Source organism: Chrysochloris asiatica, unplaced genomic scaffold, assembly GCF_000296735.1.
Source record: "Chrysochloris asiatica unplaced genomic scaffold, ChrAsi1.0 scaffold00013, whole genome shotgun sequence".
In the NCBI taxonomy this organism is placed as follows: Eukaryota; Metazoa; Chordata; class Mammalia; order Afrosoricida; family Chrysochloridae; genus Chrysochloris; species Chrysochloris asiatica.
In genome coordinates this window covers 35,470,434-35,484,843 of record NW_006408531.1, presented here as the reverse complement: position 1 = coordinate 35,484,843, position 14,410 = coordinate 35,470,434, and positions in this window count along the sequence as shown.

Below are 14,410 nucleotides of genomic sequence, written 5' to 3'. Positions count from 1 at the left end.
TTAGTAATTTGAAGATGATTCAAAAACAGTTGCAGCAATTCATCAACAGAGTGCTGCCAGGAATTCAACCTGGATTCAGAAGAGGATGTGGATTAAGAATATTACTACTTAAAGCAGATGGATTTTAGCTGACAGCAGAGAATACCAAGATGTTTACCTGTGTTTAGTCTATGTAAAAGCAATTGAGTGTGTGTATCATAAAAAACTGTAGATAACAATGCAAATAATTCTAGAACATTTAACTGAGATCATATGGAATGTGTGCATAGACCAAGAGTCAGTCATTCAAACAAAACTAGGGATAATGCATGGTTTAAAATCAGGAAAGGTGATTGTCAAGGTTGTATACTTTCACCATATTTATTCAGTCTGTATGCTGAATAAATAATCTGAGAAATTAAATTAGACTATATGAAGAAGAATGTGGCTTCTGGATTAGAGGAAGTCTCAGTAACAACCTGTGATAGAAGATGACACAATTTTGCTTATTGAAAGTGAAGAGGTCTTGAAATACTGACTGATGACTATCAAATATTACAGCATTCAGTGTAAATTACATTTCAATTTTTAAAATTCTCAAAACTAAACCAAGAAACAACATAATGATAAATGGAGAAAAGACGGACGTTATTAAGAATTTAATTCTACCCTGTATTTGGATTCATAATCAATATCCATGGAAGCAACAGTCAAGAAATCAAATGACATACAGCACTGGGAAAATCAAATGCAAAAGTCCCATTTAAAGTGTTAAAAAGAAAAGATGTCATCTTGAGGATTAAATGCACCTGACTTGAGTCATTATATTTTCAATTGCCTGAAGAAGAATTGATGCCTTTGAATTATAATGGTCGTGTAGAATATTGAGTAAATCAAACACTGTCAGAAAAATGAATAAATCTATATTGGAAAAAGTCAAGCCAAAATACTCCTGGGAAGCATGGATGACAAGACTTCAGCTTAGATACTTTGGACATACTATCAGGAGGACATTATGCCTAGTAAAGTTGGTGTTGTGTTGTGAAGTGCCACAGAGTCCATTCTGATCCATAGCAACCCTGATTAGGGTTTCCAAGGAGTAGCTGGTAAGCTTGAACTGCCGACTTTAAAGTTCAAACGGCTTTGCAGTCTGGCATATTAACCCACAGTGCCACACCAGGACTTCACTTGGTAAAGAAGAAGGTAGCAAAAAAGAAGCGAGATGGATTGACACGGTAACTTCAACCATGGGCTCCAACAGCTATGACTGTGAGGATGGCACAGGACAGAGCAGTGTTGATTTCAGTATTCCATAGGGTTATTTTGACTTAGAATCAACTCAAGGGCACCTATTAACAGTCCAGATAAAATTCCAATAGAAGTCAAATATGAAATGGAACTCTGCATCAGTATTTATAGTTGCAATTACTTAAATCTTTCTTTAACATAATTTAAATTTGTTTAACATTATTTATGTTAGACATCTACTTATTTAAAACAAATAATACTCAGATTATCAACAAATAGCTTAACAAGGGAAACATTTTTCTCCTTTAATTTCATATCTTAAAAAAATCTGTTTTACTGAGAGTACATTATTGGGTTACTAAAATGCAAATTATAAAAACATCCAAATCTAAATGTTTTATCATGAAAAGAGAGAGAAGGAAAACATGGAACTTCATCAAACACATTTAATAAATATTCTTCTGAATCTCACAGCATCTATGATATAGTGAGTTAAAATAATAGTTTTACTACCTTCTATAACTAAGTATCTTTAATGTGCAACTCTGCCATTATAGCAGCTATTCAAATTATTCTATAACATAGCTGTTACTGTCATAGATCACCATGATTTTTAATACACGAAAATGACTCCTTTTAGCTGTTTTACTGTTATAATGAAAGCAGTTAACCAGGACTAGAACTCTATGCCTCTAACTCTTCTCACTCATATATTTTCTCTCCCTAATTATCCTAATTCAAAAATAAATCACTCTTTGCTACTACAATTAATGCTATTAAATTGTACACTTAAATGGTTAAAACAGCATATTTTATATTATATATGCATAAATATTACCACAGATTCCAACCACAAGGTTGATAGTTCAAACCCAACAGCTGCTCCTTGGAAACAGGGTCGCTATGAGTCAGAACCAACTGGACAGCACTTAATAACAACCAATATTACCATAATAAAAAATTAAATATCAATTAATAGTTACATGCGAATGACTTCAAATCAATATCTGTTATATACATCTCATCTGTGTATTGAAAAGACAGTTCAGAAGACTTGCATGTCTCAAAAGCATTTCAACTTAGCATGTACAAAGCCACAATATTCTTTTCCCACACAAAAAAACCCTTATCTTTCAGCTTTCCTTGTTTCAGTCTATGGACCCTTGAAAACTCCCTCTCGTTCTCTATCTAGTTTATTGCCCAGAGCACTGATTTAATTTCTAAATAACTGAAAAATGTTCATTCCTGTCCTTTTCCTATTCTGCACCACTAGTGCAAACTATCAACACTTCTGACCTTAGCTACTGTCATAACTTCCAAACTTACCTCCCTTCATCACTAATTCTCACTAAATTCTCCAAACAGCAACCAGACTGGTTTCTTCACAGTGCCCTGTGCACTAACACCCTCTTATATTCCTTCAGTGATATCCCATTGCTTTGATGGGTCAAGACTCTACTCCTAAATTTGGTAAAGATGACCCTCCTTCATCTGGCCAGTGCAAGTTTCACAGTCTCAGATCACATCACTCTTCTTTTCCCTTTGCTCTCCATTCTTTAGTGACTGGGATTCTTTCAGTTACTCTAAGTACCACTGGCGATTGGAATGTAAAGTTTGGAAGTAAAGAGGAGGGATCAGTCATTAAAAAATATGACCTTGGTGATGAAACAATGCTAGAATCGCATGATAGAATTTTGCACGACCAATGATTTCTTCATTGCAAACACCTTTTTTCAACATAAAAAACATAAACGATGAATACACAGAAATCAAATTGACTACGTCTGTGGAAAAAGAAATAGAAAAGCTCCAAATGGAGGCCACAGAAAGACTGTGGAAGACACCATGAACTGCTCATAGAGCAGTTCAAGATGAAACTGAAGAAAATGAAAACAAGGCCATCAGAGCCAACATATGACTTTGAAAATTTCCCACTTGAATTTAGAGATCATCTCAAGAACAGATTTGATGAGTTAGATATTGACTGAAGACCAGAAGAGTTATGGGATGACATCAAGAACATAATAAAGGAAGAAAGTAAAAGGTCATTAAGAAGATAAGAAAGAAAGAAAAAACTAAAATGGATGTCAGAAGATACTATGAAACTTGCTCTCCAGCATAGAAGTATTAAAGCAAATGGAAGAACTGAGGAGGTAAAGAAGCTGAATAGAACATTGCAAAAGGAAGTTCAAGAAGACAAAGTTAAATATTATAATGAAATGTGCAAAAACCTGGAGTTAGAAAACCAAAAGGGAAGAACATACTCAGCATTTCTCAAGTTGAAAGAATTGGAGAAACACCTGAAGCCTCAACTTGCAATCCTGAAGGATTCCATGGGCAAAATACTGAACAATGCAGAAAGCATCAAAAGAATCAAGAGTCAATGGTACTGAAGGAAGAAGTTCAAGGTACACTGAAGGCATTGGCAAAGAACAAGGCTCCGAGAATTGATGGAATACAAATTGAAATCTTTCAACAAAGTGAGGTGGCACTGGAAGCACTCACTCAATTATGCCAAGAAACTTGGAAGACAGTTACTTGGCCAACTGATTGGAAGAAATCCATATTTGTGCCCATTTCAAAGAGAGGTGACCCAAGGAAATGCAGAAATCATCAGATAATATCATTATCACATGCAACTAAAATTTTGCTCAAGGTATTTTTAAAATGGCTACAAATGCACATTGACAGAGAACTACTAGAGGTTCAGGCCGGATTCAGACAAGGATGTAGAATGAGAGATATTACTGCTGTTGTCAGATGTATCTTGGCTGAAAGAAGTAAACTGCAAAAGGATATTTATCTGTGCCTTATTGACTTTGCAAAGACTTTCAATTGTGTGAATCATGACAAGTTAGGGACAACATTGTGGAGAATGAGTATTCCAGAACACTTTATCGTGCTCACAAGGAACCTGCACATAGACCAAGAGGCAGTTGCCCGAACAGAACAAGGGAACACTGAATGGTTGAAAAGTAGGAAATATATATGTCAGGGTTGTATTCGTTCACCATTCTTGTTCAATCTGTATGCTGAGCAAATAATTTGCAAAACTGGATTATATGAAGAAAAACGCGGCATCAGTATTGTAGGAAGACTCATTAACAACCTGCAATACGCAGATGATACAACCTTGCTTGCTGAAAGCAAAGAAGACTTAAAATACTTACTGCTGAATATCAAAGACCACAGCTTTCACTGTTGGTTACATTTCGATTTAAAAAACAAAAATCCTCATCACTGGTCCAACAAATAACATCCATATAAATGGAGAAAAGACTGAAGCTGTCAAAAACTTCATTTTGTTCGGATCAATCATCAACACTCAGGAAAGCAGTAGTCAAGAGATCAAAGGATGCATTGCATTAGGCATCTCTGCTACACAAGGCCTTTTTTAAAGTATTCAAGAGCAAAGATATCAGTTTGAGGACTAAGGTGTGCCTGATACAAGTCATGGTATTTCCAATAACCTCATGTTGTTGTTATTAAGTGTCTTCAAGTCAGTTCCATCCATAGCGACCCTGTATAGGGTTTCCGAGTAGCAACTGGTGAACTTGAACTGATGACCTTGCAGTTCAGCTTTTCAGTCTGGCGCATTAATCCACAGTGCCACACCAGGACTCCAATAACCTCACAGACATGTGAAAATTATGCAATGAGTAAAGAAGACCACAGAATAATTGATGCATTTGAGTTATGGTTTTGGTGAAGAGTATTAAAAGTACCATGGAATGCCAGAAGAATAAACAGATCTGTGTTCGAAGAAGTACAGCCAGAATGCTCCTAAGAAACCAGGATGTTAAAACTTCATCTCTCATAATTTGGACATGCTGTCAGGAAGGACCAGTCCCTGAAGGAACACATCATGCTTGCTAAAGTGGAGGGTCAGTGTAAAAAAGGAAAAGCCCCAATGAGATGGATTGGCACAGTGATAGCAGCAATGTGCTCAAGCTTAATAACAATTGTGCAGATGACTCAGGACCAGGCAGTGTTTCATTCTGTTATGCACAAGGTCTCTACAAGTTGGAATGGACTAAATAGCACTAATGACAACAAAATGAGCTACCATCATTTGTCTGTCTGTTTCTCGTGCTGTGGTGGTTTGTGTGCTACTGTGATGGTAGAAGTTATGCCACTGGTATTTTAAGTAACAGCAGAAGGACCCAGTTTTCACCCCGGTTTTAGCGGCCAGTCACTTCTGATTGTTAACCACTGACACTTTATGAACAGCAGCAGAACATTGTCTGCTATAGTGCTGGAACATGAGACCCCCATGTTGGAAGGCACTCAAAATACAACTGAAGAAGAGCTGCCTCCTCAAAGACATCCTTTAATGCCAAGGATGGAGCAAAGCTTTTAAGAACTTTGTTTGCTGATGGTGCATAACTCCAAGTGAGAAAAAACAGATGTGAAGATCCATGAATAATAGTGATGTAGAATGTTTAAAGTGTGAATGCAGGGAAACAGGAAGTCATAAAAAATGAAATACAATATATAAAGACTGATATCCTAGGTATTAGTAAACTGAAATGGACTGGTATTGACCATTTTGAATAGGACATTCATATGGTTTACTATGCCAGGAAAGATAAGTTGAAGAGGAATGGCATAGCATTCATCATCAAAAACAGCATTTCAAGAGCTATTCATTTGAAGTACATTGCTGCTCATGATAGGATAATATTCATATGCCTACAAAGAATACCAGTTAATATCACTATTACTCAAATTTATACACCAATCACTAAAGCCTAAGACGGTGACACTGAAGAATTCTACCAACTTTTTCACTCAAATTGATTAACCATGCATTCAAGGTGCATTGACAATTACTGGAGATTGGAATGTGAAAGTTGGAAACAAAGAGCAAGGATAGGTAATTGGAAAATACAGCCATTGTGATAGAAACAATGTTGGAGATCATACAATAAAATTTTGCAAGGCCAACAATCTATTCATTGCAAATATGTTCTTTCAGCAACATAAACAGCAACTATGCTCATGGACCTCTTCAGATGAATACACAGAAATTGAACTGACTGCATCTCTGGGAAGAGATATGGAGATGCTCAAAATTGTCAGCCAAAACAAGGCCAAGTGCCAACTGTGAAATAGACCATCAGTTGTTCATATGCAAGTTCAGGCTAAAGCTAGAGAGAATTAAAACAAATCTGAGAGAGCCAACATACGAACTTGAATATGTACCATTTGAATTTATAAATCATCTCAAGATCAAACTCGGTGCAATAGACATTAACATCTTAAGACCAGAAGAGTTGTAGGATGACATAAAGAACATCAGAAATGAAAAACAAAAAAGGTTATTAAAAAGACAGGAACGAAATAAGAGAACAAGTGAATGTCAAAAGAGACTTGAAAACTTGCTCCCAAATGTAGAGAAGCTAAAATAAATGGAAAGAAATACTGAAGTAAAAGAACTGAACAGAATATTTCCAAGGGCAAATTGAGAAGACAAAGTCAAGTGTTATAAAGAAATGTGCAAAGACCTGAGTTAAAAAACCAAAAGGGAAGAATACACTCAGCATTTTTAAGAAGAACAAACAGGAAAAAAAAATTCAGCCTCAAGTTGCAATATTGAAGGATTTTATGGGCAAAATAATAAATGATGCAGAAAACATCAAAAGAAGCTAGAAGGTATACACAGAGTCACTGTACAAAAAAGAAATGTTCACTGTTCAATAATTTCCAGATTTTACGATATTGAAGGAAGACATCCAAGCTGCACTGAAAGCACTAGCAAAATGCTAGGATCCAGGAATTGACAGATGACAAATTGAAATCTTTCAACAAACTGATGCAGTGATGGCAGCACTCACTTGTCTGTGCCAAGAAATCTAGAAGGTAGCTACCTGGCCAACTGACTAGAAGACATCCATATTTGTGCCCATTCCAAAGAAAGGTGACCAAATAGAATGTTGAAGTCATTAATATTGCTGAGGATAATTCAAAACATACAGCAGTATATCGACATGGCGCTGCCAGAAATACAAGATGAATTCAGAAGTGTATGTGGAATGAAGGATATTATTGTTGACCTCAGATGGATCCTGGCAAAAAGCTGTGAGTGCCAGAAAGACGTTTACTTGTGTTTTATTTACCATGCAAAGGTTTGTGACTGTGTGGATAACAGACTGTAGAAACTGTTACAAAGAACGAGTATTCCAAAACATTTAACCGTCCTCATGAAGAACTTGCACGTGCACCAAGAAGCAGTCCTAGGAACAGAAGAAGGGGTACTGGATGATTTAAAATCAGGAAAGGTGTGTGCCAGGGTTGTATTTTTCACCATATCTATTCAATCTGTATGATGAGCAGATAATATGAGAAACTGGATTATATGAAGAAGAACACGGCACCAGATTAGAGGAAGACTCATTAACAACTTGTGATATGCACATGACACAATCTTGCTTGCTGAAGGCAAAGAGGACTTACAATGCTTACTGATGAAGATAAAAGACAACAACTTTTAGCATGGGTTGTTAAAGTCATACCTACCAAGAGAGAGTCCTAGTGCAGCACTGTAGGATAAGCACTGGACTTCTAACCATGCTAACCTCAAGATCGGCGGTTCAAACCCACTAACTACTCTCGAAAACCCTCTACTGGATTGCTCTGAGTCAGAACAAACTTAACGGCACATAACAACAACCTACCAAGAGAAACATCTACTGTGTATGCATTAATGTCTTATCATAAATGAAAATAAAGCCTTTATTAAGGGAAGAAAAACCTAATCTTTATTACTTTGAAGTATTCTCAATGATGTCATTTTGGGACCTAGGCAATTAATCATATTTCAACCATTAGAGGACTTAATAAAATGAGGCTCAAATTTCTATACCAGACATTCAGCATATCTCATATATTTTCTTTACCACTTTGATTGTGTTTAAATCTGCTGCCAAAAAAGAAAATATATCTATATGCATTTATAGGTTGCAGCAAAACATGAACAGCAGAGGGAGTTCGAGGAAAAGATGAATGTCAATTAACACTTTCATTATAGCCTATCATGCTTGGACTTTGCAAGTGGCATGAATTTGCAAAATTCCTCATGGTGCAGGTGTGCAAAGCAAATGGATGGGATTACTGGCAAGTTTCTGTTTTTTTGTTTTTTATATTGTTAGAAATACTAAGATTGGTCACACTATATTTATCGGAACCCATTTTTGCCAAAACCTGTTATTGTTAGGTACCATCAAGTTTGTGCCAGCCCATAGCGACCTTACACATAGCAGAACAAGACACTGCCAGGTCCTGGGCCAACTTCACTACTGTTGCCACGCTTGAGTCCATCGATGCTGCTACTTGGCCAATCCATCTCGTTAGGGGTCTTCCTCTTTTTCTCTGACCCCTCATCTTACCAAACATGATATCCTTCTCCAGTGACTGTTCCCTCCTGACATTATGTCCAAAGTATGAGAGATGAAGTTTGGCCAAATATTACTACTTGGGAAATGTAATCAGGAAAAGACAATACTGTCAAGTCATTTTTAGAATATTTTGGAAACAATATCATCATCAAATATATGAGTATTTTCATGATCCCTTTTAGAACTACCATCAATCAGTGCTAAGCACCTGGCTTCTTATAAGAAGATTTTCTGTGGAGTGGGGTATTAGCAAAATAAGTCACCTTACTTCTACTAAGGACTTTGTGAAAGTAGCCCAGTTACAAAGTGATTCCCACAAATGGAACATTCCTATTCCTATTCATTATTGTATTTTCTATTGTTCTTGTATTGTCTTTTCTATTGTTCTTGTAAGGAGCTCTGGTAGCGTAGTGGTTACGAATTGGGCTGTGAACCGCAAGGTCAGCAGTTCAAAACTACCAGCTGCTCCAGGGGAGAAAGATGAGGCTTTCTGCTCCCATAAAGATTTATAGCCTCGGAAACCCTGTTCAGGGTCAGAACCGACTCGACAGCACTTAACGACTACAACAACATTGTTCTTGTATTTCTCATTACTTTTTTTTCCCCTCACATATCTCCTTTTCCTTGTATTCCATATGTCTTTCTTTTCTCCCAAGTAATTATTTCCTATTTTACTATTTGTTCCAAACACATTTTATCTCAAACTCTATTCCTTGTAAGTCTTTAATTTCTTTTTAATAATTAATCCTTTTTCTAACTTATCTCTTTTATTCTTCAATCCATGTTTTCTTTCTATATCTAAACCATCAGATCAAAACTGTTACTCTCTTTTTCACGTTTGTTGAAAAAGCTATTTCATCCCAACTGTCTTAGTTTCCTAGAGCTGCCATCGCAAAATACCGTCAAATGTGTGACTTTAAAGAAAACAAATGTATTATGACATAGTTCTGCAGATTAGAAGCACCAATGCATGGTCTTGTCAGTGTTCTGTTCTCTGTCAACTCCAGGAAAGATCTCTGTTTCTTTTAGCTTTGGGAATAGTTCTGAGTACTTCTGTCCCTTGGTTTATAAATTAATCTGTTCATGGTACCTTCCCCCTGTGTATGACTCTGACCTTCTATGTCTGTTCTCCCTTATTATAAAATACTGTTTAAAAGAATTTAGGATTAGGACCCATCATACTTATGTAAACATTCATGTTCCTTAATAAAAAGTAAAAATTATAAATAAACTTAGAAGATACCTGAGGAGAACTACACAAATAAAACAACCAAGCTGATTTAACAGTATCAGGGAACATATAATTACTATCTACTATTACAATACCTATTTAGCTATTAATTTAATTAAATTTTCACAATAACATTTATTTTGCAAATGAGTGAGGTTCAAAGAGGCCTACAGTCACACTGTTATTAAATGTCAGATTAAGATTCAAATCCATGTTTACTGAACTCCAAGCATGGGCTCTTTCTTTAATACCATCTTCCATTGATATAAGATAAATTAGAGAAATAATTTTCATTTTGGCTGATACAGGTCTACTAGTAGACCACGAGGCCCTTGGAGGTGGAGGAAGAGATTAACATGTTTGATTGCTAACCAAAACGTTGGGCAGAAGTGTCTCGTAAGTAAGGTCAGAAAATCTACTTCTGCAAAACTAGCCATTGCAAAGCTATGGAGCAAAGTTCTATACTGGCACACACAGGATATCCATGAGTTGGAGTTAACAGCATGTTGTTGTTAGGTGCCATCGAGTCAGCACCAACTCATAGTGACGCTATGCACAATAGAACGAAACACTGCCTGGTCCTGGGCTAACCTCACAATTATTGTCATTGATGCTGCTGCCACTTTGACAATACATCTCGCTGGGGGGCTTCTTGTTTTCCTTTGACCCTCCACCTTGCCAAATATGATATCACTCTCCAGTGACTGGTCCCTTCTGACAATATGTCCCAAGTATGAGAGACGAAGTTTGGTAATCCTGGCCTCCAAGGAGCACTCTGGCTGCACTTCTTCCAATACAGATCTGTTGGTTCATATGGCAGCCCATGGCACTTTCAATATTCTCCACCAACAGCATAACTCAAAAGCATCAATTCTTCTATGGTATTCCTTATTCACTGTTCAGCTTTCGCATGCATATGAGGTTACTGAAAATACCATGGCTTGGGTCAGGCGCACCTTAGTTCTCAAGCTGACATCTTTGCTCATCAACACTTTAAAAAGGTCTTGTGTGGCAGATTTACCTAATGCAATATGTTGTTTGATTTCTTGAATGCTGCTTCCATGAGTGTTGATAGTTGATTCAAGAAGAATGAAGTCCTTGACAACTTCAATCTTTTCTCTGTTGATAAGAATGTTGTTTATTGGTCCAGTGGTGAGGATATTTGTTTTCTCTACATTGAGATGCAATCCATACCGAAGGCTGTGCTCTTTGATCTTCATCAGTAAGTATTTTAAGTCCTCCTCACTTATAGTAAGCAAGGTTATATCATCTGCATATTGAAGGCTGTTAATGAGTCATCCTCCAATCCTAATGCCATGTTTTTCTTCATATAACCCAGCTTCTCAGATTATTAGCTCAGCATAAAGGTTGAATAAGTATGGTGAAAGAATACAACCCTGTCACACACCTTTCCTAATTTTAATCCACTCAGTGTTCCCATGTTCTGTTTGAACAACTGCTTCTTGGTCCATGTACAGATTCCTCATGAGCACAATTAAGTGTTCCAGAATACTCATACTTCGAATGTTGTTCATAGCTTGTTATGATCTACATAATCAAAAGTCTTCACGTAGTCAATAAAGCACAGGTAAACATCTTTCTGACATCTCTGCTTTCAGCCAAGAATCATCAAATGTCAGCAATATCCTTCGTTCCACGGCCTCTTCTGAATCTGGCTTGAACCTCTGGAAATTCTCTGTCAATGTATGCTTGCAGCTGTTTCTGTATTACCTTTAGTAAAACTTGACTTGCATGGGATGTCAAAGATATTGTCCGATGATTTCACATTCCTTTGGGTCATCTTTCTTTGGAATGGGTACAACACTGGTCTCTTCCAATCAGTTAGCCAAATAATTGTTTTCCAAATTTCCTGGCATAGATGAGTGAGTATCTCCACTGCTACCTCACTTTCTTGAAAGATTTCAAGTTGTATTCCATCAATTCCTGGTGCCTTTTTCTTTGCCAATTTCTTCAATTCACTTTAGACTTCTTTGTTCAGTATCATTGGTTCTTGATCATAAGCTACCTCTTGAAATGGTTGAACATTAACCATTTCCTTTTGGTACAGTGACTCCGCATATTCCTTCAATCTTCCTTTGATGCTTTCTGCATCATTCAATAATTTTCCCAGGGAATCCTTCAATAATGAAAGTCTAGGCTTGAATTTTTTCTTCAGTTCCCCCAGTTCGAGAAATGCTGAGTGTGTTCTTCCTTTTTAGCTTTCTAACTCCAGATTTTTGCACAGTTTGTTGTAATATTTGACTTTGTCTTCTCAAGAGGACCTTTGAAATTTTCTGTTAAGCTCTTGTACTTCCTCATTTCTTCCATTTGCTTTATCATCTCTATGTTGGAGAGCAAGTTTCAGAGTCTCTTCTGATATCCATTTTGACCTTTTCCTTCATTCTTGTCTTCTTAATGAGTTTTTGCTTTCTTTCTGTATGATGTTCTTCATGTCATCCCACTACTCTTCTGATCTTTGGTCTGTAGTGTCTAATGTATCAAACCTGTTCTTCAGATGATCTCTAAATTCAGAGGAATAGTGTTGCATTCATCATCAAAAGGAACATATCAAGATTAGTCATGTGTGTGATAGGATAATATCCATGTGCCTACAGGGAAGACCAGTTAATACCACTATTATTAAAATTTATGCACCAAATCTCAGCTACCGTAGTCATAACAATTATGGATATACAAATAAGATGAGAAAACTACAAATCAAAATATGTAGTTTATAGCAGTATCGATAAAATGTCAATAATGGACTGATTTAAAAAGTTGGAACACTGTACAATTAGTGTAAAGTTTCAAAACATTCTAATACTTAAATATTCTAATGTTGGAACACATGCTTTTTCACAGGTGCTAAGGAAATCTTCTGATAATTGCTCATTAAGGAAATCAAAGTTCATAATAACAGTAAAGTACTTTTATTTTTATATCAAGTTTTTAAGGATTCTCCTAAATCCTTTCTTGATGCCCGTGAGTAGGACACTTCTTTACTAACTTGGAGTTAATACATCATTAAATATAACCTGACTTTGGAAGAAGTGCAGCCAGAGTGCTCCTTGGAGGCCAAGATGGCCAAACTTCATCTCTCATACTTCGGACATATTGTCAGGAGGGACCAGTCACTGGAGAAGGACATCATGTTTGGTAAGGTGGAAGGTCAGAGAAAAAAAGGAAGATCTTCAACGAGATGGACTGGCCAGGTGGCAGCATCGATGGACTTAAGCATGACAACAGCAGTGAGGTTGGCCCAGGATCGGGTAGGGTTTCATTCTGCTGTACATAAGGTCGCTATGAGTTGGTACTGACTCGATGGCACCTAACAACAACTAGACCAAGTCCTTTAGTCACTTCCTGTTATTGAATTGATTAACAGTATTATACAATAATCTGCCTCATCAATAATGAATTTACTCATTTATTTATTAAACAAATATTTCTTGAGTACCTGTAATGCTTCCATGACTTCTCTATGAGTTGGTCATACAGTGGTGGCTTGTGTGTTGCTGATACCAGCAGGGTACACTCACAAAGGACAGGTTTCAGCTGAGCTCCCAGACTAAGACAGACAAGGAAGAAGGAGAGAGGGACTACTTATGAATGTGTATCCATTGAAACATTATAAATAGCACTAGAACACTGTCAGAACCAGAATATTGAATATTGAAACATTATGAATAGCGCCAGAATATTGTCAGATATAGTGCCAGAAGATGAGCTCCTCAATTTGGAGGATATTCAAAATACAAATAGAAAAAAGCTGCCTACTCAAAGTAAAGTTGACCGTGATGACATGTACGGAGTAGAGCTCTTTGGACTTTCATTTGTTTATGCGGCACAACTCAAAATAAGGAGAAACAACTATAAACTTCCATTAATAATTATAACATGGAAAGTACAAAGTATGAATCTAGGAAAAGTGGAATTGTCAAAAGTGAAATGGAATGCAAAAAGATTGATATCCTAGCATTAGTACACTGAAATTGACTGGTTTTAGACATTTTGAACCTGACAATTATAGGGTTTATTATACCAGGAATGACAAATTGAAGAGGAATGGCATCACATTCAGTACGGGGGAAAAAAAAAAAAACATTTCAAGATCTGTCTTGATTTATAAAGCTTACTGTGATAGGATAATATCCATATGCCTACAAGGAATACCACTATTATTCAAATGTACAAAACAACCACTAAAGCCAGCGATGATGAAACTGAAATTTTTTACCAAGTTCTTCAGTCTGAAATTCATCAAACATGCAATCAAGATTTATTGATAGTACCAGTTATTGGAATGCAAAGGTTGGTAACAAAGAGGAAAAATCAATAGTTAGAAAATATGACCTTGGCAATAGAAATGATGCTAAAAATCACATGATAGAAACTTGCAAGACAATGACTTATTCACTGCAAATATCTTTCATAAACAACATAAAACAACATATGAATCTCACCAGATGGAATACACAGATATCAAATTGATTCCATCTGTGGGAAGAGATGGAGGAGAAATTCCATATCATCAGGGAAAACAAGTTCACAAAAG